This window comes from Podarcis vaucheri (assembly GCF_965113315.1).
Source record: "Podarcis vaucheri genome assembly, chromosome: 15".
Lineage (NCBI taxonomy): Eukaryota > Metazoa > Chordata > Lepidosauria > Squamata > Lacertidae > Podarcis > Podarcis vaucheri.
Window position 1 is genome coordinate 19,195,420 of NC_138753.1, and position 23,939 is coordinate 19,219,358.

The 23,939-nt window shown below is 44.8% G+C and overlaps 1 protein-coding gene across 9 annotated transcripts in view; it reads left to right on the forward strand.

Moving 5' to 3' along the window:
• Window positions 1-23,939, forward strand: part of NTM (neurotrimin) — a 799,838-nt gene that overhangs the window by 80,206 nt on the left and 695,693 nt on the right. The gene's annotated exons all lie outside the window — the stretch shown is intronic.

The following is a 23,939-nucleotide window of genomic DNA, read 5'->3' on the forward strand; positions in this document are numbered from 1 at the left end:
ATATTTGGGGAAATTGTTGTCTCTGTGCTTATACATCTGCGCCAACAGATTATGTGCTTAAATTTTTATTTTTTCTCATCGGCTCAGCCAGTGATGGCAGTATTAGAGTTGCTCTGTAGCAGTTCATGGGCAAGATTAGCACTGTGTGTGTGTAGAGTCTCTATAAGTAAAGGAATAAAGGGTATGTGAAGGGTGTTTGGATGAAGGCCAATAATGCATCCTCTGCAAGATATTGCCACAGAGGAAGGCATGGCATAGTATCATGGGATGGAAGGATTGTCATATTGCCCTATACAGCTTGAAAAGCACTTAGCATAAGTCATATTTGTATAGTGGTTATGTTATGTCCTATGCAACCCTTACACCAACAAATGGGAAACATGAATCTTGGGTGAATGTCTTGGTGGGTTGAAAGCTTTGTCTCCTTTGCAAGAAGGTATATTGACGACAGTCACAATATTTTGGAGGTCAGTGGATCTAAGGCTTGCAGCCCTTGATAACAGTAGCTTTACTTATGAAAAAGAATCAAGGTGAAATATCTGTTCCCTAAATAACAAGTCTTTCTCTTCTGACAAGTCCTACATTTTGTGGGGTCCCACTTCAGGCATGTTATCGCATTCATTTGCACATCTAAACTTCGTTCCTCTTGGTTCCCATCAACTTTCTGTGCTGTGCTGGATGTGTTGCTTTTAAAACAGAGGAGTAGTTCACCAACTGAAACATACCTGGTTATTACCTTAGGCCTTCTGCGATCATCTGTCCTCTCACCTCCAGGCATACTTAAACCATTCTTTCTCTGTGCTCAAACAGGGAGGAAGAAGATGAATGTCGTTCAGTCTGAATTTTCAAGCAAACTGACCTAATACCTCACTAAATTGTACGCAGATCGGAATGTTGCTATTTGGGGGGGGTTTTGCACTTTCCCAAATTTTGCAGTGCAGTTCCCACCTCCAAAACTGTCCCAAAGGTTTGGGTGTGCATTTTAGTACAAAATGCATTCAGACATTGAGGTGAAAGGCAAATAGAATTGCAAATTTTCATGGAGTTACCTGACTTAGATCTTCTGTTAAAACAAAACAGTTTAAAAACTTGTCTTCAGTTGCTGTTTCTGCTTTTGTACAGGGAAACTATTTGACATAGTTATTTGTAAATTGCCTTGGCACACATGTGAAACTACTTTGAGACCTGGTGTTTTTTGTTTTGTGATATGTTTTCCAATCAAGAAGCATTTAGATTTCGTGAAATAAATAATAAATAAAAGGCAATTGAGAATTTTTATGATGGTGATGATTCAGAACAGACTCATAAGCATAGCTGATCCACCCATGAGCCGGAGTGAAGCAGCTGCCTCAGGCGGCAAAAGTTCAAGTGCCCCTGTGGCAGAGAAGACAAGAGCCACCTTGTGGAATGCCCCCCTCTTGCTCATCTTACCCACCCCTGGGGCAGAAAAGACAAGCATGAAAGCATTGTGGAACATTCCCCCTCATGTTGAGTTTGGTGAAGAGGCGGTTGGGGACGATGACGTTCTGGCACACATTGGAAGTGGGGACAGGGAGCGACACATTCCCATTTCTGCTCAGGTGGCAGAGCAGGTGCTCGTAAGTGAAGTTTGGAAAGCTTGTCACGGGCTGAAAATAGGCACTTTGGCATATCCCTATCCTGATGCCATGTGATCTCCTGTTTTCCATCTGTCTTGATATTCAGTACAAACTCTTCCCAAGCATTTCTTCCTTTCTCCTCGTACTTCTTAAGAACTTGAGAAGAGCCTGGTGGATCAGGCCAATGGTCCATCTAATACAGCATCCTGTTCTCACTGTGGATAGCCAGATGCCTGTGTTTTGTACTCTTCAAATGGCCTTGTCCTTGCAACCCCAAGATTCTCAGCTGCCCCAAGCTTTCATGCTCTCCACTTATTCTCTTTACCCCCTCCTTTTGCCTGGTAGTCTGCTCATCCACTCACTTCTCAGATACCCCCTCACCCAAAATCCTCACCTGCTCTGTGAAGGCATTGGTTTAACCCCATCACCTTTGCCCAAATGTAACCTGTTATTATTGTTATTATTAATTATCAACCAAGCCTTTGTGTGTGCAACTGCCTTTTCTCTGTTTTCCTAGGCTACCCTAGTCTCTTTCCCCTCCCTCTTTTGTATCCCCTCTAGTTAAAACTTTCATTTTCAAGCTCTTTGTGTCCAGGAACCTCTCCTTGCTGATGTTACTCCTGCAGAGGTCCATTAACTCTATGGTGCTGTGTTAATAGACAATTTATTATAATTATGAGTGGAAAGGGTAGCTGGAAAGACTTGGGCTGAGTTGAGAAGGGGAAGAGAGAAAGTGTGTCTCCCTCCCCATCTCTAGTGAAAAAGAGACGAAAGATCTCTAAATCTCTGTAATTGGTACCCAGATACTCCAGTGATGAGTGCCTTAGAAATGTATCTGCAGTAATAATCTAATATCTCTGTGTTAGGGCTCTAAGGAAATCTAATAATACCAATGCTTTGCCTAATCGAGAGATCCTTTCATCCCTGAGATAGAGCGGCAGGAGATAAAGATGTAGCAAGAGCTACTTCAAGTCGTAAGCTTCCCCTGTCCTATTAATGGTTGATCTCAAGGTGTTTTTTATAGCCATTGAATAATTAAAGAGCAGTTAGAGACTTGAGTCCTCCAAGGAAGCAGCCCCGGCTTTAATGGCCTACATTGCTTCCTGGGCAGCTTCAGAATCTTGGCTGTTTACTGCAGTGACGAGGTCTCCCCCTACCACCACAGCCATTCCAAGGCAGGCCGACATGTGCGAGAAGAAGAGAGGGTGGGAACTGGAATGAACCGTTCTTCAGGCGGACTTTGGGTCCCCCCTGTTCCATTTGACACGAAATGGTTCTGTACTGCGAGGCGTTGTTGCGAGTTTGCAGTCGACAAGGAATTAATCTGTCATCAAAACAGGTTGCAAGCCAAGCTGTGCTTGTGATTTTTTAAAAAATGCTTTTTTTTTTTAAATTATCCAAGGCAATTTCTGTGCCACTTAATATATATAGAAATCTCTAAGCAACAGCAAAAAAACAAACAGTCAATTAACAGATGCACTGTAAAACCATCAGTACGTACTACTGAAGTTTGGGATCCGTCTGTCTCAGGAGAGTGCACCTCTGGGGTGAAGTAAGAAAGTCTGGTAATATGCAAGTTGTGGGCTGTATCCAGCTCACCTCTACTCAGAGTACACCCATTGAGATGAATAGAACAGAGTTAGCCATGCCATTTGATTCCAGTGGGTCTGGTGAGCATGACTGGTGTTGAGCAAAATCCATTGAGATAGAGTACTGGATGAAGCATTGAGCATCCTGGAAATCTGACCTTTTCTTAAAAAAGAACATTTCTAGTTTTAAGGTAGTAGAAAAGGGGAAACTAAAGCATGTAGGCCAGTGCTAGCCCAGGACATTTTGCTGCCCAAGGCAAAGAACAAGATGGCACCCACTCCCAACTGCATGTGGATTAGACTCCCTCAGAAGGACCCACCTTTATTGGAGGTTTTTAAGTGGAGCTTGGATGGCCATCGGTCAAAGATTATTTAGCTGTGATTCCTGCATTGCAGGGGGTTGGACTAGATGACCCTTTGTGTCCCTTTACAATTCTATGACTCCCCTTTAAAATTGATTCGGTTGCATCTTCATGTGCCTCCGATTGTATAATTAAAATAGGATAAATGAATTATGTAATTGTTAAATACTAATGAAGCATTTATTCTCTCTCTTTAAAATTCCACATTCATGTTTCCTAGCACTTATTGCTGACACACAGACTTTGGAATGGGAGATGAATTTGATTTGGTTTGCATTTTAATGCAAACCTCACAAATCCACACTTCCTGAAGGGATATAAGAAATGTGGCAAACAGAACTGAAGATGGTATAAATAAGAAGCCAAAAGTGGCACAGTTCTGAATTCTTGTATTTTCTCTACAGAAAAATAGTTTTGAAAGAATTCTGGAAACTTACTGAGCTTTCAAACTTCAGTTTGAATTCTGGAAACTTGCTGAACTGATGCAGAAAATCCCTTGCCCTCTCTCAAACTAGCTCCTCTTTCCAGAACTGTTTCAAGCTCGTTCCCTTTTGAAGCAGTTTTGAGCACTGTAGGGTGGCCAGAAGTTGTAAGTGGCTCACTAGGTAGAGCAGAAGCACTCTAATGGCTTCTGGGCAGATGGATTACTCTTGCTTACCTGGAGGAAGAGAGGAAGGAGCAAGGGAGTGGGGAGATTGGCATGGTGCAAACACAATGAAAGCCTTCCCACCAGTGTGTTAGCACAACACTGACATCCCCATTTCCTTGTCCCTTCCCACTCCCAGTCAGCAACAGCACCCCATCAGCTAGGATCCTAGCATAGTGACTGCATCCTGCCCGGTGAGCCATTTATTTATTTATTTATAAAAGTATTTGACTATATATATCATTATATATGTGCAGTTTATAGCAATAAAACCATATAATAACACTGTAAAAAAGTTAAAAACTTGCTGCAAAAGTTTTGAAATTCCATCCCACTGTGCAAATCACAGTGATCACTGTGAATTTCTCATGCAAACTTGTGTAATATCAAAATAGGGTCTGTGAGATTTTCTGGTGGAGCCAATCAGAAGCCTTTCCATGAAACTGGTGTGTGTGTGTGTTTGTGTGTGTGTGTGTGTGTGTGTGTGCACAGTTAATTGTAGGATGCATCATTTGCTATGTGACCCGCTGTCAAGCATTTGCTTGTGCAAAGTGATGTTTATAGCTATTAATTTAATTTTGAAATGGAACTTCTGACCTGGCAAAGGGTTGGCGCCAGGGCAGCTCTCTGGCCGTGAGAAGCAATTGCCTCCAGAGGACTCTCACAGTTGTGGAAAATATTGCATTTCAAATTGATTTGCTGTCTTGTTTACTTCACAGGTCATAGTGGCTAATTAAAAATGCAGAAATGGAGGCTTATCTCTGTCGGCAACTTCTCCAAAAATTTCCCCTGGAAACCTTCTTTATGGTGACCTCCTAACTGTCCTGTCTCCTCAGTGTTGGTCTCTGCTCCGCTAAGGGAAAATGTATTGCTAGACTCCTGGGAATTGGCCTGTTGATTCCAAGAGTTTCTAACGCCTCCTACCACAACCACACCCCATTGAACCTTGGTTACAAATACTGCTTATTGGGATCCTTATTAACCTGCAAAACATAATGCTTCTTTGTGATAAATCCCAGCGGAAGAAGGCTTGGAAGTGACAGAGGCCAGTCAGAAGAAAGGGTGGCATGGGGAGTAGAGTTACGCTGCACAAGAGTTTGTTTGTTTATTGCATTGATATCCCACCTTTTCCCTCAAGGAGATGTACATGGTTCTCTCCCTCCCCTTGTTTAATCCCCACAACAACCCTGCAAGGTTAACCTCAGTCGAAAAGCCACAGTTCCATAATGCAACTGGTACTGCAGTTTGAGAGGAGCATTAGAAAGTGCTAGAGTTGCAATCAGTGTGTGTGTGTGTGTGTATGAATGAGAGAGAATCCCATTAAAGAGAAAGGAGCATTTAGCCCTGTCCTCCCTCCTTGTTTCTGTGTCCAATCCACCTGCCTTCTGGAGCAGAAGAGTCATTATGGCAACAACTCCTTGCAGCCTCTCGGAGTCTCTCACAACATCTGTAGAGGAGGGCGAGAGTTCCATCTCCCAGGCTCAGCAAGAGATAAAAAGGCTCAGCGTAGCAGGGGCTCAGCTGGCCAGAGTGCCAGAAGGCTGGATGCCGAAGCCGCCTAATTAATGTCAGACCGAGATACACACCTTTGCTGCAGCCATAAAGAGCATTTGGGAAAGCAGGGTGGCGGATTGGTCTTCAAGACGAGGCTAACAGGACCTTCTGCTTCCCTATCAATGATGTTGGAGAGAAGAATGTCAGAGGAGCAGGGAACATAGGAACGGAGGCGGTGGGGGCATTCCGCCCCAGGTGTCATCCCTGGGGGGGGGGTGACAAAATCCCCCCTGGGTGGATTGCCGCGCCTCCCCCTGGGTGCCAATCACCATGTCAATCACTCCCAATTGGTGCCAATCACCATGCCGATCGCCCCCCTGGGCACCAATTGTGTCCCGCCCCTATGGGCGGTTTGCCCCAGGTGCCTGAGAGGCTTCCTCCATTACTGCAGAGGAGCTTTGCTGCATCATCTGGACCAGCATTCTATTCCAACAGTTGCAACCAGATGCCTGTGGAAGCCTGCAAGCAGAGCCTGAATACATCAGGATGTTCCCCACCTGCAGTTCCCAGCAATGGGTCTCTGACAGTGGAAGTAGATCTGAGAGCTTAAGGCTACTGCCTCCCTCTGCACACATCATGTAGTTTCTTCCCTCTTCTCTAGCCTCTGCTCATCTCTCCCTTTTGGGATTGCCGTTCACATTAAGAAGTAAATGATTCGCATGCCCTGGCTCTCCTGTCGGGTGCCTGCACCTAAAAGTGAATGATCAAGAGGCAGTGTAATGTTTAGTGGGTGACAGGCTGTGGAGCGAGCGAGAAGTGTGTTGCTCAATAGCGCCTGGGGGTGCAGATGGAAGGGTCAGTGCTGCCGCAGCAGGAAGAGTTTAATGGGCTTCTGCTTTCTAGCAACGGAACAGTCTTGCAGGCTGCCTTGTTGCCTTTGCACACTCGAACAAAGGCTTTCACCTGCAAACAAGAGCCATGAATGTATGAAAAGGTTGTGTCTCCTCAATTAGCAATCAAGGGGCTCCTATTAACCGAGAGCTGAGCTCCATGATCTGCCGAATCACATAGAGCCACTTTTGCTGAGTTGTATGGTTTTTGGACCACAGATGGAGGAGGAAAAGCTATTGTATATGGAAAGGAAGTGGGAGGGAATAGGCAGAAACTTCCTGAATAGCATATCAGGGTTCTAACCTAACCATCCTCTCTCTTTCTGATGTTCAGCCTGTGTGGGCTTTGTATATGTAGCCACAATTGGAACCACTCAGAGGAAGCTATTAGCAGACTGGCAATGTGTGCGTGTTAGGGGTCAAAACCCAGAAGGGGACCCCCAGAACATCCCAATGATATTTAGTGGTCATGAACCACTAACTGTTGCTTCAAAAACCAGCAAGGATTATGGTGATGGAAGTGGCTAGGGTCCTGAATAGGGAGCAATCCATGAAACGTTATAGATTGTATCCAAAGTGCATGCAGTGCAGAATAGGCCCATTGAAACTGTTGACATGATTAACTTGTGTGCATTAATTTCATAAGTGTACAGTGCTTAGTTTTGGAACAACCTTTGGTCAAAGGGCCCACATGCACTGCAATTATGCACCCTTTTTGCATTTCTTTAAAAAATATAACACATGCATTCAAAGATGAGATATCACTTCCTGGTGCAACTGGACTTCTCTGCGACCCTTCCCCTCTGCGGGGAGGTGGGACCGATTCGGATGGTCTGCCCCCACCACTTAATGGATCCAAATGGTTTCCAGAGAGTGGTAGGGGATGTTTTATCCCATGTTGATGGCCCTTTAGCTGATTCCCTGGTGGCCCGCTGGAATGCGGAGTTAACCAGGGCTATTGACTGTTTGGCTCCGACTCACCCTCTCCAATTGGAGCCCAGACAGCCCCGTGGTTTTCCTCGGATCTGAGGGCAATGAAACAATCGCTGGAGACCATGGAAATATGCACCTTCAGGGATAAAGTCAAACCGTAGGAGATTTACAGTGCCTGCTGTGGCTGTAGAGACCAATACAGGAGAGACAGGTTTTATTGCAGGTGGGGCTACCTTCCAACTTTTCTTCGTTCTGCAGTCCACCCAGCAGTCATTCCTCCTCTGGTCACTGCTATGGATACACATGTCTGTCTGTCTCAGGCAATGCAGCATATATGATGCTGATGATTCTCAGTGTTCCAAAGTTATCCCATCAAACCCTTGTCAGCCTGATTCCCATGCAACAGTAGCCTGAGATTTATAACCTGTGGTTAAATAAACTATGTTTAAATTTGATCACCTGAACCTGGTCCAACAGCTCAACCATGGAACAAACACCACTTGCAAGCCATAGTTTACTGCTGGTTTATAAATTTCAGCTTCTGTTAGCCATGGTTTAATGCAGTGTTTCCTTAAACTTGGGTCTCCAACTCTTATTGGACTACAGTTCCCACCATCCCTGACCATTGGTTCTGCTAGCTAGGGATGGTCAGATTTGTAGTCCAAAAGAAAAGCTTGAAGACCCAAGCTTGGGAAACCCTGGTTTAATGCTACATGCAAACCAGGCTATAATAACCCTTCATTATGATCCCATATAGTAGATCCCATCCACCCCACGTGTCTGAAAAGCAATGGTTTCCCTGGCGGCATCTGATGAGTTTGTGGCAGAGGAATATTCATAGGGAGATTTTGCAAGCCCATAGGGAGGAGAACACAAGCACCACAGCAGCCACTTGCAATTATTACTATTGAGGCAGCCAAAGATACCCACGAGAATTTCTCTAAAACGTCCACTTTAATGTCCTTTCTTTCCTTCCCCTTACCTTTGAGATTGTGTTGCAAAATCTTAAAAGCATTAAGATAGTCTGTTCTCTCCATTTCCTCATCTGTCTTCCCCCTTCCCACACCTCTTTCCCCTGCAGCCAAACCCAGCAGCCTAGAATCGGTGCTGGGGGCATCTGCTTGATACCAGCTTTGTCCAAAGCTGATGCGAAATGCACAGTCTGTTAGTGCTGAGCTGCATACTAATCGCTCCAGAGCTCTCAGGGAGGAGAAGTGGATGGAGCCAGACTGCAGCTTCTGGCTAGCCACAATTGATTTATCACCAGGTCTACTGATGAATGTGTGAGAAAATGCTATCGGTGATAAAATGGAAAGCCCATAATTAAAGTAGCAGCTTTCAGTTTTTAAACACCATTCATGTGGTTTACTCTCCCGTGGATATTCCTCCCCCCCCCTTCTCCTCCTACTCCTCCCTGTCTACCTTTCAGAGAAATTTTGCAAACTGAAGATGTTCAGCTCCATCAGTGGTGATAAATAGGCCTAAAAACAAGGAGGCTCTGGCATGGAGGTCAAATGTGCCCCCAGAGCTGTTTGTGTGGCCCTTGGGACTCAGGCTACAACACTCCCAGATCATGCCCTCTTGTCTCCAGGCCACATTCTTCAGCAGCCTGGGAGGTTGCCCAGAAAGGAAAGTGGCCCTGGGACTGAAAATGATAAGGACAAAATGGCACCAATTCACACCCCACCCCAAATCCCATGTAGTGTAGCTGACCAGACTTGTACACAGGAGCACATGAAACTGCCTTATACCAAGTCATTCTATTGATACATCTAGTTTTGCATTGTCTACACCAGTGTTTCCCAAACTTGGGTCTCCAACTATTTTTGGACTACAGTTCCCATCATCCCTGACCACTCTTCCTGCTAACTAAGGATGATGGGAGTTGTAGTCCAAAAACAGCTGGAGACCCAAGTTTGGGAAGCACTGTTTTAGAGTGAAGTCTGAGCTTGGAACTAGATCAGCTTCCTTCAGCCTTGTTGGGATACAGTCCCCATCATCCTTCACTGTTGACTGTGATGACTGGGGCTGATCGCGGTGCATCTGGAAGGCGGAAGTTTGGGGTAGATGTTTCCTCAGATGTGGGGCTGGGTCCGCTCTCTGCTACCACTCCTACTTTTGGATATGAAGCTCGTTATGTAATGTGACATCCCTCCTAAAAATCCTTTGTTATCAAGAATATGGAGCAAGGATCAAGGAAACATAAAGAAATTCCACATGACAACAGCAAAGGGCACTGGTGTTTATCAATGACAGCCCTGTATTTTGGGGTGATGCCTAGATCTCTCGCTCGCTTCAAAAGAGAATTAGATAAAGACCCGATAGATCGGGGATGGGGAACTTTTTGCCCTCCAGTGGTTGCTGAACTACAACTCCTACCAGGCCCAACAAGCATGGTCAATGGCTCGGGCTGATGGGAGTTGTATTCAGAAGCACCAAGTTATGCTGCAGATGTGGGAGCAGTGATGGTTAAGAGTTACTTCACATGTGTGAATTCACATTGCAACTTCAGGAGCAGCTGGGGCCTCCTTCTACAGCAGCAGGAGGAGGAGGAGTTGGCCACAGAAGCCACACCGAGCTCAGCTCTGTGTTCGACCTTTTCCACCCCCTGATCATTTGGAACATTGAGGGGGGCAGCCCCTCAAAAAATTATTGGGGGCCAACATAGCTTGGCCCCCATGAGATGGCACCCCTGATTATGCTTCAGCAACATTTGGAGAGTCAATGGTTCTCGATGCCTGTGCTAGATCTTAGACCCTCTTGGGCTGCTATTTCCCAACACAGATCTGATAAAGCAGGCTGGAAACAGTCTAAGGTGGCAGAGGTAGCTGGGAACAGTAAGCCAATTTCTAGAGATTCCAGATGTTTGAGGAAGGCAGTGCTGTGATCTCAGGGGCAGCTACTGACTCTCTGCATGTGGGGTTTAGTAGCACATGTGACTCTGTCTCCATCCAGTTGTGCACCAACTTGCATGGAGACATTTGATGGTGCCAAATGGAACCAGGTTGATATCATGAGGGACAGGGAAAGCCAGCAATGTTTTTAGCTGAGATGGGTTCATCCTGACCTGAGGCAAATTAGCCACAGTTTTAGCCTAACCTACCAAATCCCCTGGATCTATTTTTGTCCTCAAGGCTTGCCAGGCCAGGCTCTGGATCCAATTATCACATGGTAAATATCTTGTTCAATATCTGCCTTGCTTCAAATTGCTGGGAGCAGGGGTTGTAAGCCTGCTTCCCCACAATAAAAGAAAATACACATGGAAAATAGGACAACTCGTCTCACTGAGATCCTAGATGGCTTTTTAAAAATACATTAAACCCTGCGACAATCATCCATCTGGAGTTTAAGGTGGTCATGTTGTCATGAGTTGTATTGGAGAAATGAGAGAAAAATTGTAGTTATCAAAAAGGCTTAAGGACTGCAATAGTCTCCAACCTTGTTGGGGCACTAGAACTATGTGGCATTTGGAGAAGGTGTCTGAGGTGCAGTCACAAAATGGCTGCCAGTGTGCTTGTAGTATAACACAAAATGGCTGCCATGGCGCCTAGTAGAAAATGGCTGCCTTGGGGGCACGAGAAATGACTGCCACATCTAAAAGAGTGGAAGGAGACAAAGGACTACAGATTGGTATGGGGGCATCCGCTCCCCTGATCTGCTGCCTCATAAATGGGGGGAAAGGTATCTGCATGAACAATCACTGCCCTTGCTCTGAGAGATAAGCTCTTTGTACCTCCCCTTGGTTCAGAAGGGACAGGAGTGGGTGTCAGCATGCAATTCTGACATCCAATGAAATGTGGGCATGTTAAAGCAGGGCATGTTTAATGTTGGAGAGGCTGAACAAGTGCAAACAGGAATTGAGCAGGAAAAGCAATCAATCTCAGTTGCATTATGGATTTTTGAAGAACTATTTACTGAGACCTTTTCAGAGCACCCTAGGAGTTACTCATGAGCACACTGGTGCCCACGGACACCATGTTGGAAACCCATGTTGTGTGTCTTCGTCCATTGCATCGATTCGAGCTGCGTGCTCCATGCTCACTATGGAGAAGCTGCCATGTAGAAACTATTTTTGCTGGCTTTTCTGTGGCTGGCATAAATGAGAAACCAACTCTCTGCGCTGTTTGCACAGGTGTCATTTCATAGAAAAAAGAAATTCTCAGCAAGGTTTGATGCTCACTTTTTTGTGTGTGTTCCAGATTAAACTGTGACAAAAAGAGAATAAGAGATGTTGATGCATTGTAGAACTATTTGTCCCTGTTGGTTGTTAATATCTCTTAACAAAGCAACATGATCAACACAGAACAATCTGTCACACTTCTCTCTTTTCAAACACAAGGAACTATGCATCTAATGTTGCAAAACCAGCACACAGGCATGTTTAATTATAATCTCATTCCCAATGTTCAGTGTGGGGTGTTGAAGGAACTGGACTGGAGGAAGAGGTTGATTTCTTTCATGGACACAAATCACCCCATGGATGAGATAAGCAACAGGTGCAGGGTCATCCAAGTCAGTTGCTATGGTAGTGGCCCAATGCTGACTATATAAGTAATGAAGGCATGTCAGCTCAGGAGTCAGTGCTACATCTTGAATTGCTGGAGCAACAGAGATATTTTTGACACATATATATCCATATCTGTATCTGCAATGTCTACAAGCTGTATGTATATATTGGTATCTGGAACTGTATTACTGAAGCCTAATCTTCTGCAGCAGCAAGCTATTTGGACCTTAAACTTCCTCTGTGGGGTGATTGCAACTGGGAGCAACTTCTGCTAAGTGGGCGTCTCACCTTAGATTCCCAATATGGGGTAATTAATGTGAACAATGGGCAGCACTGAAGAAGCAGGCTTTGCTTCAGCCAACCTGCCATATTTAGAATGCTATAGAGTGTCCACCGTGCATGGAGTTGCATGCATTGAGGTTCTGCCATGGCTGGTGCCCATTGGGATTGGCAGGGCAGAAGGCAGGGAGACCAACAACAAGTGGTGCCATCGCCAGTGGCAGGTAGAGCCAACTAACTCTGGACTTGTCCCCATCCTCCTCCCTGCTGATTTCTACAAAGCAACACTGATGCAACATTCACACTACACATTTAAAGTTCTAGGATAGCACTTTAATCAGACATGGCTTCCCCCAAAGTATTCTGAGAGCTGCTAGTTGTTAAGGGTGCTGGGGGTTGTTAGGACACCCAGGGCTACAATTTCCAAAGCTACCCAGGCAGAGGGATTGTCTGTTAAACCCCCTATGGGAATTGAACATGCCTGTCAACCAGCCCTAGACTGAATGCCAGAAAAGGTCAACCAAAATAGTCACCTTGTGCATTCAGTAGAACCCGTGAGATGGACAAGAATTTAGGTGTGGAAGAATGTCAGTAGTCGGAGCCATGGCAAGTGGGGTAGAATGGATCTTGCCTTGTTCTGATCACCATGCACAGTCTTTTCTGGTTCTTACTTCCCATATCCTATGATGGAGCTTAACCTTCTGCTATATTTTCCTCTTTCCCCCAATTTGATTGATTGATTTTTGGCATAGTGGGTTAATGAGAGATAGTGATGCTCATGACACACTAAACAAACGTTTAATGAATTGATTGACATCCCAAAGATCTGGCTTGGTACAAATTCCTGGTAGCAGTTAATGTTGATGAGGGAGAGATTAAAATCAATAGGTAATGAATACAGCATGTCATCTTTAAAAAAATGCATGCCATACTCAGAAATGGGTCAGGGAACCCTCTCTATATTCTTTAGAGTGCCCATGCTTTGTTTTGTCCCAGGGGGAAGGAGGAGGCAGCGGATGGGGGAATTTATTGATCCACATAAAGAGAATTTATTTGCCAGACGTCCCTATGCAAAGCAAATTGCTTTGGTTTTGCAATTTTCAGGTTGTTGCTTCTTTTAACTCGATAGCAGAAAAATAAAGCATGTCATGCCATTTGAATCATAATAGCTACAAATTCACTCCCGTGAATGAATGGATAGGCTTATTTAGCAAATAGATACAAGATGCCTGTCTACTTATGAATACACACACGGCTATTTCGGCTGGCGGAGGAGGCAATTGAGAGAAAGTGTATAGATTTGGCTTTGAACTCCATAGACTATTCCATGATGCAGCCCCCACTGCATCCTTTGAGTGCTACATCTAGATTACTTCCTCCTCTCCCCCCGCACCCCCCTCAGAGAGATCTATCTGTGTTTCGGTGGGAACAGCACCACCTTGGCCATTTATATGAAGGAGGAACAGCATGATGTCCAGAGGTAGCTTATAAATGGCTGGGGTGACTTACAGTTATTGCTGGGCTTCGTAATCTCTTGGTTTGGAGGATGAAACTCAACAGGTCATTATGCTTGCCTGAAGTGCTTGGTGACAACCATGACTCCGTTGTTGCTTCTGCCACTTAGATTTTAATGCACTTTGAATGTGGCTCCTTACTCTCCTTGCTATCCATTTTCAACCCATTCCCCAAATCCACTTGTCTTGTTGATGTTTTAATGATGGTTGTCCTCCACATCATAACACACACACACACACCAGTTTGGGTCACGTTAGGTTGTTCCAGGACAATTTATTTCCTGGATTGGGAGAATAACCCAGTTTATTCAGAGTCAAATCAATAAGAACTTGTCTGGGAATGGGTTGTCCATCACTAGGCACAGAACATGGCCAGGACTAGAGTTGGGCAGAAGTTCAGTGTGGAACTCTCCCAGCTTTGCATGCCAAGAAGCTGCCCACTTCTCAAGAGTTCTTTGAGAGAGCTCAGAAAACCTGAGCTAATTGCAAGATTCATCTGTGAAGATGTTGCCCATCACTAGTGAAAATTCAAATCTAACTTATTTTCAAGGTTTAATCATCACTTGAGCGCTGCATTAGGGCTTGTTCTTCAACATGCAGTTTGTTTCTAAATAGCTTTGTACCACCAGCCAATGAATTCCTCGTTTCAGACACTTACATTTTATTGAATGATAGGGATATTGACTATAGATATTTCATGGAAAACCCCACCCCTACCCCCCAATAAAATCATTGATTTTAACTGTGCAACAGCATCCTTCTGACTAGAGCAGCAAGTTTCTGAATAGAAGCTTGAGAGAAAAAGGAGGAGGGACCTCTTACAGCATTGTAGGCAATGCATTTTACAAGCAATCCAGTTCCACAGAATGGAGAATAAATATGCAATAGTCCTTGGAACAACAGCCTGAGTTGATGCTCTTTAGCAAGCTGGTTGGTACCTAAGGAAATGAAAATGAGCAACAACAAGTCCATCAGCCTTTTAAACTAGGACCACTGGTAAGGAACAGCGCATCATCATGAGCAACAAATAGTAAGCTAGTCATCACTTTCTGTGCAAAACACTGGGCCCTTGTCAGTGCTTAAATTCAGGATCATTGAAACAAAAAGAGATTGTGGAGAGCTCCAAAAGGACCTCTCCAAACTGAAAGAATGTGCAGTAAAATGGCAAAGGCAATTCAGTGTAAACAAGTGTAAAGTGGTGCATATTGGCGTATTTTCTCTCTCTTAATTTCACATATTTGCTCACAGGGACTGAACTGGATTCAGTGTGTAGAGGCAGTGAAAAAGGCACTGCTAGGATAGGGAAATAAAATTTCTGATGGTGGCATACAATGCTATTATACAAATGTATGTGATCACATTTGGAATACAGTGGTGCCTCGCAAGACGAAAAACGCGCAAGACGAAAGAGTTTTCCGTTTTTTGAGTCGTTCCGCAAGACGAATTTCCCTATGGGCTTGCTTCGCAAGACGAAACGTCTTGCGAGTTCTTGCGAGTTTGTTTCCTTTTTCTTAAAGCCGCTAAGCCGTTAATAGCCGCTAAGCCGTTAATAGCCGCTAAGCCACTAAGCCACTAATAGCCGCTAATAGCCGTGCTTCGGAAGACGAATAAACCGCAAGACGAAGAGACTCGCGGAACGGATTAATTTCGTCTTGCGAGGCACCACTGTACTGGAATTCTGATCACCTCACCTCAAGAAGGATATTGTAGAGTTAGAAAAGAATCAGAAAACTGCAACCAAATTGATCGAGGCGGTGGAGCAACTCCTCTGTGAGGAAAGGTTGCAACGTTGGGGACTTTTCGGTTTAGAGAAAATGCATGCAAGAGGTCACATGAAAGAAGTTAATAAAATCATGTATGGCATGGAGAAAGTGGATAGAAAAAAGCTTTTCTACCTCTCGTAACAGGACCTCTTCATGCCATGCATTGTGAAACTGGCTCCCACAGGAGGCAGTGATGGTAACCAATTTGATGGCTTTCGAAGAGTCAAAGACCAATTCATGGAGGAGAAGGCTCTCGATGGCTACTAGCCACAGTGACTACACTCTGCCTCCACCATTGCAAGTAGCAGTGCTTCTGAATACCAGTTGCCAGAAACCACATAAGGAGAGAGCGCTTTTGTGCTCTAATCCCGCTTGCAGGTTTCCCATGGGCATCTGATTGGCTAATGTAGGAACAGGAAGCTGGACTAGATAGGCCACTGGCTTGGCCCAGCAAGCTTTTCTTACACTATTAAATAACAGGTGACAGTGTAGGTTGCCGTAATTAAAAACAGAAACCCCACCTCAGCCGCACCCTAATTTTAGCCCCATTATGCCCTTCCCACCTAAATGAGTAGCCAATGGGGCTGTCTGCTCCATCCATACTGGTCCATTCATACTAAAATGTCAGCACCGCTTATAAAATCCTGCCATTGCAAAAACCACACATTTAATTTGGGAGGTATATGCTGTGCATGTGTGATCTTGCACATCAACAGAGTGGAAATAATCGCAGAAATAAGAGAAAAATGGGTTGTTTCACCCTGCTTACTGGTGTGGAAAAGAGGACCTGGTTCAAACACTTCACCAGGGAGAAGTTTGTAGTCTGGAATTTGGGTGAAGAGTGACTTCAAGCCAATGGGACTCTCGAGGCCCCCGATAGCACTTCAGGAAGCAATCAGAACCTCACAGCTCAGTCTGGATGGCGTCCGCCCGAGGTTCATTTCAAAGGCAGCATTGTGCTGCTGCTGGGCTATTTGATCTGCAGGGGATGGAAGCTGTCTTCCGTTGACAAGTCTATTCCTTCCACAGGTGTTCATTCTCCCTCTCCCGCTACACAACAGGTATGTCCCACCAGCCAATGTCATGGAGGCCAGAAGAAGCAATCTCAAGAAGGCGCAGGCATTTCAATTAACTGCCAAGATGGACGGTATCCCCCCCCCAGCATCTGTACATCTCTCTTCCTTTTCTTTCCCCGGCCATCAGGATGCATTGTATTATAAATAACAATACGCAGGCCTCCGATTCAAAGGCTGTAATTGAAACTCTTTTCATTTTGCTGACATTGGCAAAAAGCCCCGCTGAGTGAATTACGACACGTGTATATAATTTGGGTGACATGCGGAGGCAGCCCACTTCTTATAATTAAAAGTGTGTGTTTTCGCTTTGAGCTTTTGTTGGTCCCTTTTGTGGGACTGTCACGGGGAAAGGACTCCAAAAGGGGCTGGGAGAAATTGTCGCTCTCCAGAGCTGAGACAAAATTGGCTCTTGAAAAATTATCTGCTGTGGGCATTTATTTCGCGCCGAAAATCTCTCCAGCTCTTCTCTCATCACTCACATCATCTGGGTGAATATTCACCAAGGTGAGTATTCAATTAAGTTTTGCTCCAGAGTAGTTCCCTTGAAATTAACAAGCCTAAATTAGTAATATCTACCAACTTCAATGGGTCTACTCTTGGATAGAAATAGCACTGGAAACAACCCCAAACATTTGACATTTGTGTGTGTGTGAGAGAGGGGGATCTTTGGGGCTGATAAGACTTCAAGCAGGGAACATCTCAGGGACATGGTCTGTTAATACCTGCTAGTTATGATTGTTATATGGTCCAATGTCAGGGTCCACTATGCTGCAGAATCCTCTTGTGGGAGTCCATTCCACTGCCAAATAGCTCTTACTGTCAGAAAGTTCTTCCTGAATCTCCTTTCTTATAACATAAATTTGATTCTTCCCACTGTGGCAGCCAAGAAGCAGATGAAAAAGAAGAGTTTCTACCAAGTCTTTTATTCAAGATTCACACAGACATAGCAATGTCGCCCCTCTTAAATAATGGTGTTGCTCCCAGTAAAGTCCCACCCCCTCTGTCTCTCCTATTCTACGTCATCCCTGCGCTGGCTGATCTGTGCTCTCTGCCTCTGAGCTTTCTGTTCTGCTACTCTCAATGCATGCCAGGTTCTAGGAGAAGGGGGGGTCAGGAATGCTGTCTAATGATAATGTGTGAGCCAGCTGCTCTGGCTCTGCTGCTTCCCCTTCCTCCTCTTCCATTACCTCCCAGCTTTGCCTTTCTTCTGTCTCAGAGTCATGACCTTCTGCAGACCACCTTTGTAATTCTAGACTGCCCTCCTCTCCTCTGCCCTCCACCATTCCTCCTCCGATGTCCAGTCCCTGACACTTGAGTCCATTGCTTCAGGCCCTAGCCCCTGCAGCAAGAAAAAAAAAGCAAACTTGGTCCATCCTTAATGTGACAGAGCTTTAAATATCAGAAGATGGCTGTTGTATCTCCTCTCAGTCTTCTCTTTCCTAGCCTAAACATACCCAGCTCCCTCAACCATTCCTCATAAGGATTGGTCTCCAGACCCTTGATCATCTTGGCTGGGGGGGGGGGGTTCGTTGTTACTATTGGGTGGTATCTAACAAATGCATTCCATCAGTGCAAGGATTTCTGCTTGCACTATGAGACTACTCACTCCCACCTTGCACTCCCTAAATATGTTCTAGGAAATCCTCCAACCCTCCAGAGCAGATTTTGGGAGGGTGCAGGGGGATGGGAGCGGAGGGACGTTCCACTGTGTACATGAAAATCTTTATGCTGACGCAGCATGTTAAGAGCATAAGAGGTGTCTGCTGGATCAGGCCAATCATCACCCACCCAGTCCAGCATCCTGTTCTCACAGTGGCCGACCAGATGCCCCAATAGGAAACCCACAAGCAGGATTCAAGCACAAGAGCACTGCCCCTCCCTTTGGTTGACAAAAACAGACATTCAGATTCATTGCTGCCTCCAGAACATAGTCGTAATGGCTAGTAACCCTTTTATCCATGAATTTGTCTAATCCTCTTTGAAAGCCATCTAGGTTGGTAGCTATCACTGCCACCTGTGCTAGAGAATTCCATAGCTTAACTATGCACTGTTTGAAGAAGTAGTTTCTTTAGTTGGATACCAGCCATTTGTATCCTGCGTATCATTCAAAGATGTACCAGCAAACACTAACCTATGCCCCACATATTGAGCTTCTGGCCCAAATCTCAGGGTGGGAGAATTAGATAAGATGCTAATTGTGTACAGGTGGTCTCAGGAACAGAGACAAGTTGAGGGCTAGATGGAAAATCCTGTGGGATGGGGTGGAGGGGGTGGATTTGGCCTCAGTTCCATTCTCTGCCCTGTGACATTTTCACTCCTACACATTTTATGCACCTGATATTTATCAGAATGTGATACTCGTCATGTAATGGTGTTTTAGTGTGTGGAGGAGTATTTGACAGCAAACAGATTATAACTTTTCATAATCAATGCCTGTCAAAACAATCAAGAGCTGCCTTCAAATTTGGACTTGAAATTTTGCGATAAAATTCAAATTTACATTTAGAATGATATTTTTGAGTTTGAAATGTCACATGCAAAATAACCGGTGCGGCAGTGTTTTGTCAGTCAGTTAGATGAAACGTCAACAAATCGTATCAAAACCTGTCCTTGATTAGCTGATCAGAAGATTTCCTTTAAAAAAAGAAAGAAAGGAGAATTAAAAATACTTTCCTTCAAAATAACTGCAGGAGACAGGAGCAGTTGCCCCTTCTGTCTCCTTTAAGATGGTTCCTGCAGTGTGTAACTTTTTGTTATATTTCAGCATGCTTCGAAACTATTGTCTTTACTTGGATATTAAATTGGCATACATTTGCCTATTGACTGATCAATCCATTGGCTATGACTCTCTTGTGAGTAATTGACTAAGGCGTCTTTATCTCACGCTTGGACTACTGCAACGCGCTCTACGTGGGGCTACCTTTGAAGGTGACCCGGAAACTGCAATTTATCCAGAATGCGGCAGCTAGACTGGTGACTGGGAGTGGCCGCCAAGACCACATAACACTGGTTCTGAGAGATCTGCATTGGCTCAGTACGTTTCCGAGCATGATTCAAAGTGTTGGTGCTGACCTTTAAAGCCCTAAACGGCCTCGGTCCTGTATACCTGAAGGAGCTTCTCCACCCCCATCGTTCAGCCCGGACACTGAGATCCAGCGCCGAGGGCCTTCTGGCGGTTCCCTCATTGCGAGAAGTGAGGCTACAGGGAACCAGGCAAAGGGCCTTCTCGGTAGTGGCGCCCGCCCTGTGGAACGCCCTCCCATCAGATGTCAAAGAGATAAATAATTACCTGACATTCAGAAGACATCTTAAGGCAGCCCTGTTCAGGGAAGTTTTTAATATGTAACGCTGTACTGTTTTTGACACTGATTGGGAGCCGCCCAGAGTGGCTGGGGAAACTCAGCCAGATGGGCGAGGTATAAATAATAAATTATTATTATTATTAACAAGGTCCTGTTGAAGTCTAAACAGGACCTTGTTAATAATAAATAAATAAATAAATAAATAAATAAATAAATAAGAAATAAAGTTGTGAAATTAGGAAATACTGTACATTTCAAACATTAGCAGTATTTGGGTGCAACAAACTTGGGGAGGCAGAATAGGACTCAGGGACGCTTACTTCCCCCCCCCCCATGCTTTCAGTCTGTTTTTCCTTTTCCTTTCCCCCCTGCTGCTTACCCCAGGAAAGCTCATTTAGTGGGGCAGGAGAGCTGAAGGGGGGTGGGGTCGCATCTAGCATCCCATACAGTGATCAAACCTGCAACCTTGGTGTTATCAGCACCATGCCGTAATCAACTGAGCTATCCAGGCTATATAGAAGGCTTTCAATCACATCCCCACCCAGCATCAGAGGTGAAACAGGTTGGACCCAAAGGGAACCCATATGCACCCACCCACCCCAGTCCTGGTATGGGTCTCTGCCTCCCTCTCTTCCTCTAGGAAGGAAGGAGGTGATGAGTCTAATCAAACTGATGGTAGATCAAAGGACTGGCCAGGTGGGTTGGGTTGCTGGTTAGTGTCACCAACAGCAGGCATGCCGCTCCCCACAAAATATTATGGGGATTGAACAGTTAGTTGCACCTATTCCCAGCCCCAGGGGAAAGCAGGGTTCCTCTCTGGGAGCCAGGCCATTTGCATGGTCTCAGTGTGTCATAGTTTGCCTTACTATGATGTTCAAACCAGGCCGCTCTGTGCTTTTACCAAACACGCACCACTTCCCTAAGAACAGACAGTTCATCTGCCATGGCAGTCTACCTCTGACTTATTAAATATTTGAGACAAAAACAATAACAGAGGCTGTCTGATCTCCTTCATGCCTGGCTTTTGATTTTTCCCAGAGGCATCTTGTTTGTCAGTGCTAGAAGAGATGGCTCTTCAGTCTGGTCCAGTGAGGTGATATTTCTATGTCTCCTTGCATTTTGGTGTTTCATGTACCACCAGCATGTTGACAAGAGACAACTAGGCACCCTGCCTTCAAGATGACCTGATCAAAAGAAAAGATTTCTCAAACTTTGTCTTATACATAACGGTTTCACAAACCTAATTATATAGATGCAGAGGAGAAAAACAACAACCTAACAATATCAGTAAATTAAATGTAATAAACCAGATAAATGTGTTGCGTCTGTGGAAATGTGCACTCTGTTCTGCCAGCATTCAACAGTTCCCATCCACTCAGAAATGTGTTTTTCTCGCTATCTTCCTCCTCATATTATCACATAATTGGTTAATTTAGACATAACTGTGCAATCATCAACTTTACTTTCCCATTCCTCAATGGTAGGGATTATTAACGCCCTCCATCTTTTCTCCCCCCCTCCCCCGGCACAGCATGTTCTAGCTGATGCCGACATATACATGATTATGGTTTGATAATTCACTGGCAAATTCCTTGCAGAAGTTAATGGCAACAATAAAGGTTCCAATTCCAGCTTCACACGTGCTATTTTGCTTGTTCTTGCTCTTGGTAGTTGTCTAGCAATGGGGTTTACAGAATAAGATGCTTTACATCCACCTGGCAAGGACCACCTGGTGAGGCTGGCTTGTGGCTCCTGCTCCATCTCAGTTGTTGTTTGTTGTTATAAACTGTGTTTATATCCCACCTCTTTCTGCAAGGAGCTCAATGTGGTATACATAGTTCCCCCCCCCCTATAATTCCCACAACAACCCTGTGAAACGCACACCTTGAAAGTAGCATATATGTGAAGTAGGTTAGGCTGAGAGGCAGTGACTGGCCCAAGGGTCAAGCTTCATGGCTTGAATGGGGGTTTGAACTCTGATCTCACCGGTTCTAGTCCAATACTCTAACTACTACACCACACTGGTCTGTGAATGGATGTCTCCAAAGTCCAGTCCATGCTTCATTTCCAGTTTTGCCCTGTTGGAAGGTACTGCATCTTCATCAGGTGGGGGATGAGAAAATCAGTCAATTTCAGCTTCTGACATTTCTAGTCTTAAATTTGTTTCTTCATTCATCACCATTTTAGAGCAAATCTACACATTTTGGTATGCAGTCTCTTTAAAGTTCACATTGTTACAAACAACTTCCTCTCATACGATGTGTTTTTATTTGCTGTTTTCAAGATGTGCATTTTTTTCATGTACGCTTGCTCCTAACATGTGCATCTGTGTACACATTGGTTGGTTGGAGAACCGAATTGCAAGATTCGGAGACGTGTGAATTTTGCAGCATAATTGTGTTTTGATTTCATTAGTTTCACAAGCGTGGATTAGGTAATTTCTTGCTAAAATGCAGGCAAGATTGGATTTCTTCCCCCATCCCTAGCCATCAGATGAACTAGAAAGAGAAGTGAAGCTTCCTGCGGAATGGAGAGGGAAAGAGGAAGCTAGGCTTCAAACAATGCCTTTATTTCCCTTTTGTCATCTATCCCCCCCCCCGAATGGTTCAATTCTATTTTTATTGATGCCCTGTTGCCCTGTGTGGATTTGATTTTCCCCAGACTCCGTCTCCAAGGTTTATACAGACACCATTCCATCCTCCTCGAACCCACTTTGTGTCACTACTTTTTTATTATCTTAAACATCCATTATTTAGAAACTGCTGGAGCCTGGAAACCAATTTTCATGCTTATTTCAGAAGTGTTTGCAGCACCTAGACAGTTATGTATGGGCTACACATAAACCAAACCGCAAGAGAATCGAGTAGGCCATGCCTGACTGTCCTGCAGGCACAAGTGTAAATCAGAGTAGCTGTCTGCCACTAGCATCCCAATAGCTCGCATGGAGTGCTTTACGCTCCTATCAAAAAGGCCACTGAAACACTCAGAAGGGAGAAGGATCTGCAGAACCTTTCTTATGGGGCCAAAACAATAGCCATCAATATGGCGGATTAAATCACATTACTTTGCATTCTGCTTTTTCTCCATGAAGCTCACAGTGTTGTAAATAACCCCCCCCCCAATTTCATCTTCGCAACAACCCTATGGGGTAGGTTATGTTGAGAGACAGTGACTGGCCTCAGGTCAGCCAGTGAGCTTTGCGGTTGAGTAAGGATATGAAACCAGGCCTCTTCAGCCCAGGGATGCAACCAACCCGTACATTTACAGCTCTACTGAGACACGTCCAAATCATACCTGCACTGTCTCCGCTGAGCTCCTTTTGCATACATGTTTAAGTGGTTATCTTTGGCTTCCTTCGCATTCTATGAGAGTTGAGTGAATTCATACAGCCCCTCAAGGGTAAAATTAAAGCACAACAGCATATCTATCATCACCTAACCATTGCAGCAACTAGTGGTTTTGTTTTGTTTTTTGCAGTGCAAACCTATAGAATGTAAGTATGGTTGAACTCAGTCAGATGAATGTGTTGTAGGTAGTTACTCCAGGACCCTGTTTTCAAAATCAGCCAGCTGGTGAGATGCCTCTGAGGGGCTCTCAAACAAGGTCTGTCCTGGATGGAAAGTGATGGCCTTCTGTGGATGTTCATCCCTGTCATATGAGACTTAGGTACCCTTCCATGCATGGATGCTACATTCGTTGCTATTGGCCATCAATAAACCTTTCCTCCCATGAATTGGAAAAGAGCTGTGGCTCATCTGCTTTGCATGCAGACAATCCCAGGTTCAGTCCCTACACTCTACCAGGAGAGCTCTGAGTTTCTCCCTGCCTGAAATCCTGAAGAATCACTGCCAATCTGTGAAGAAAATGCAGAGCTAGATGGACAAATGGTCTGAGTTGATACAAGGCAATGATTCTGGCCTAATCTTTTCTCTTTTTAGGCCATTACCACCTCAGTTGCATACCCTCCAACATTTCTCTGATGAAAA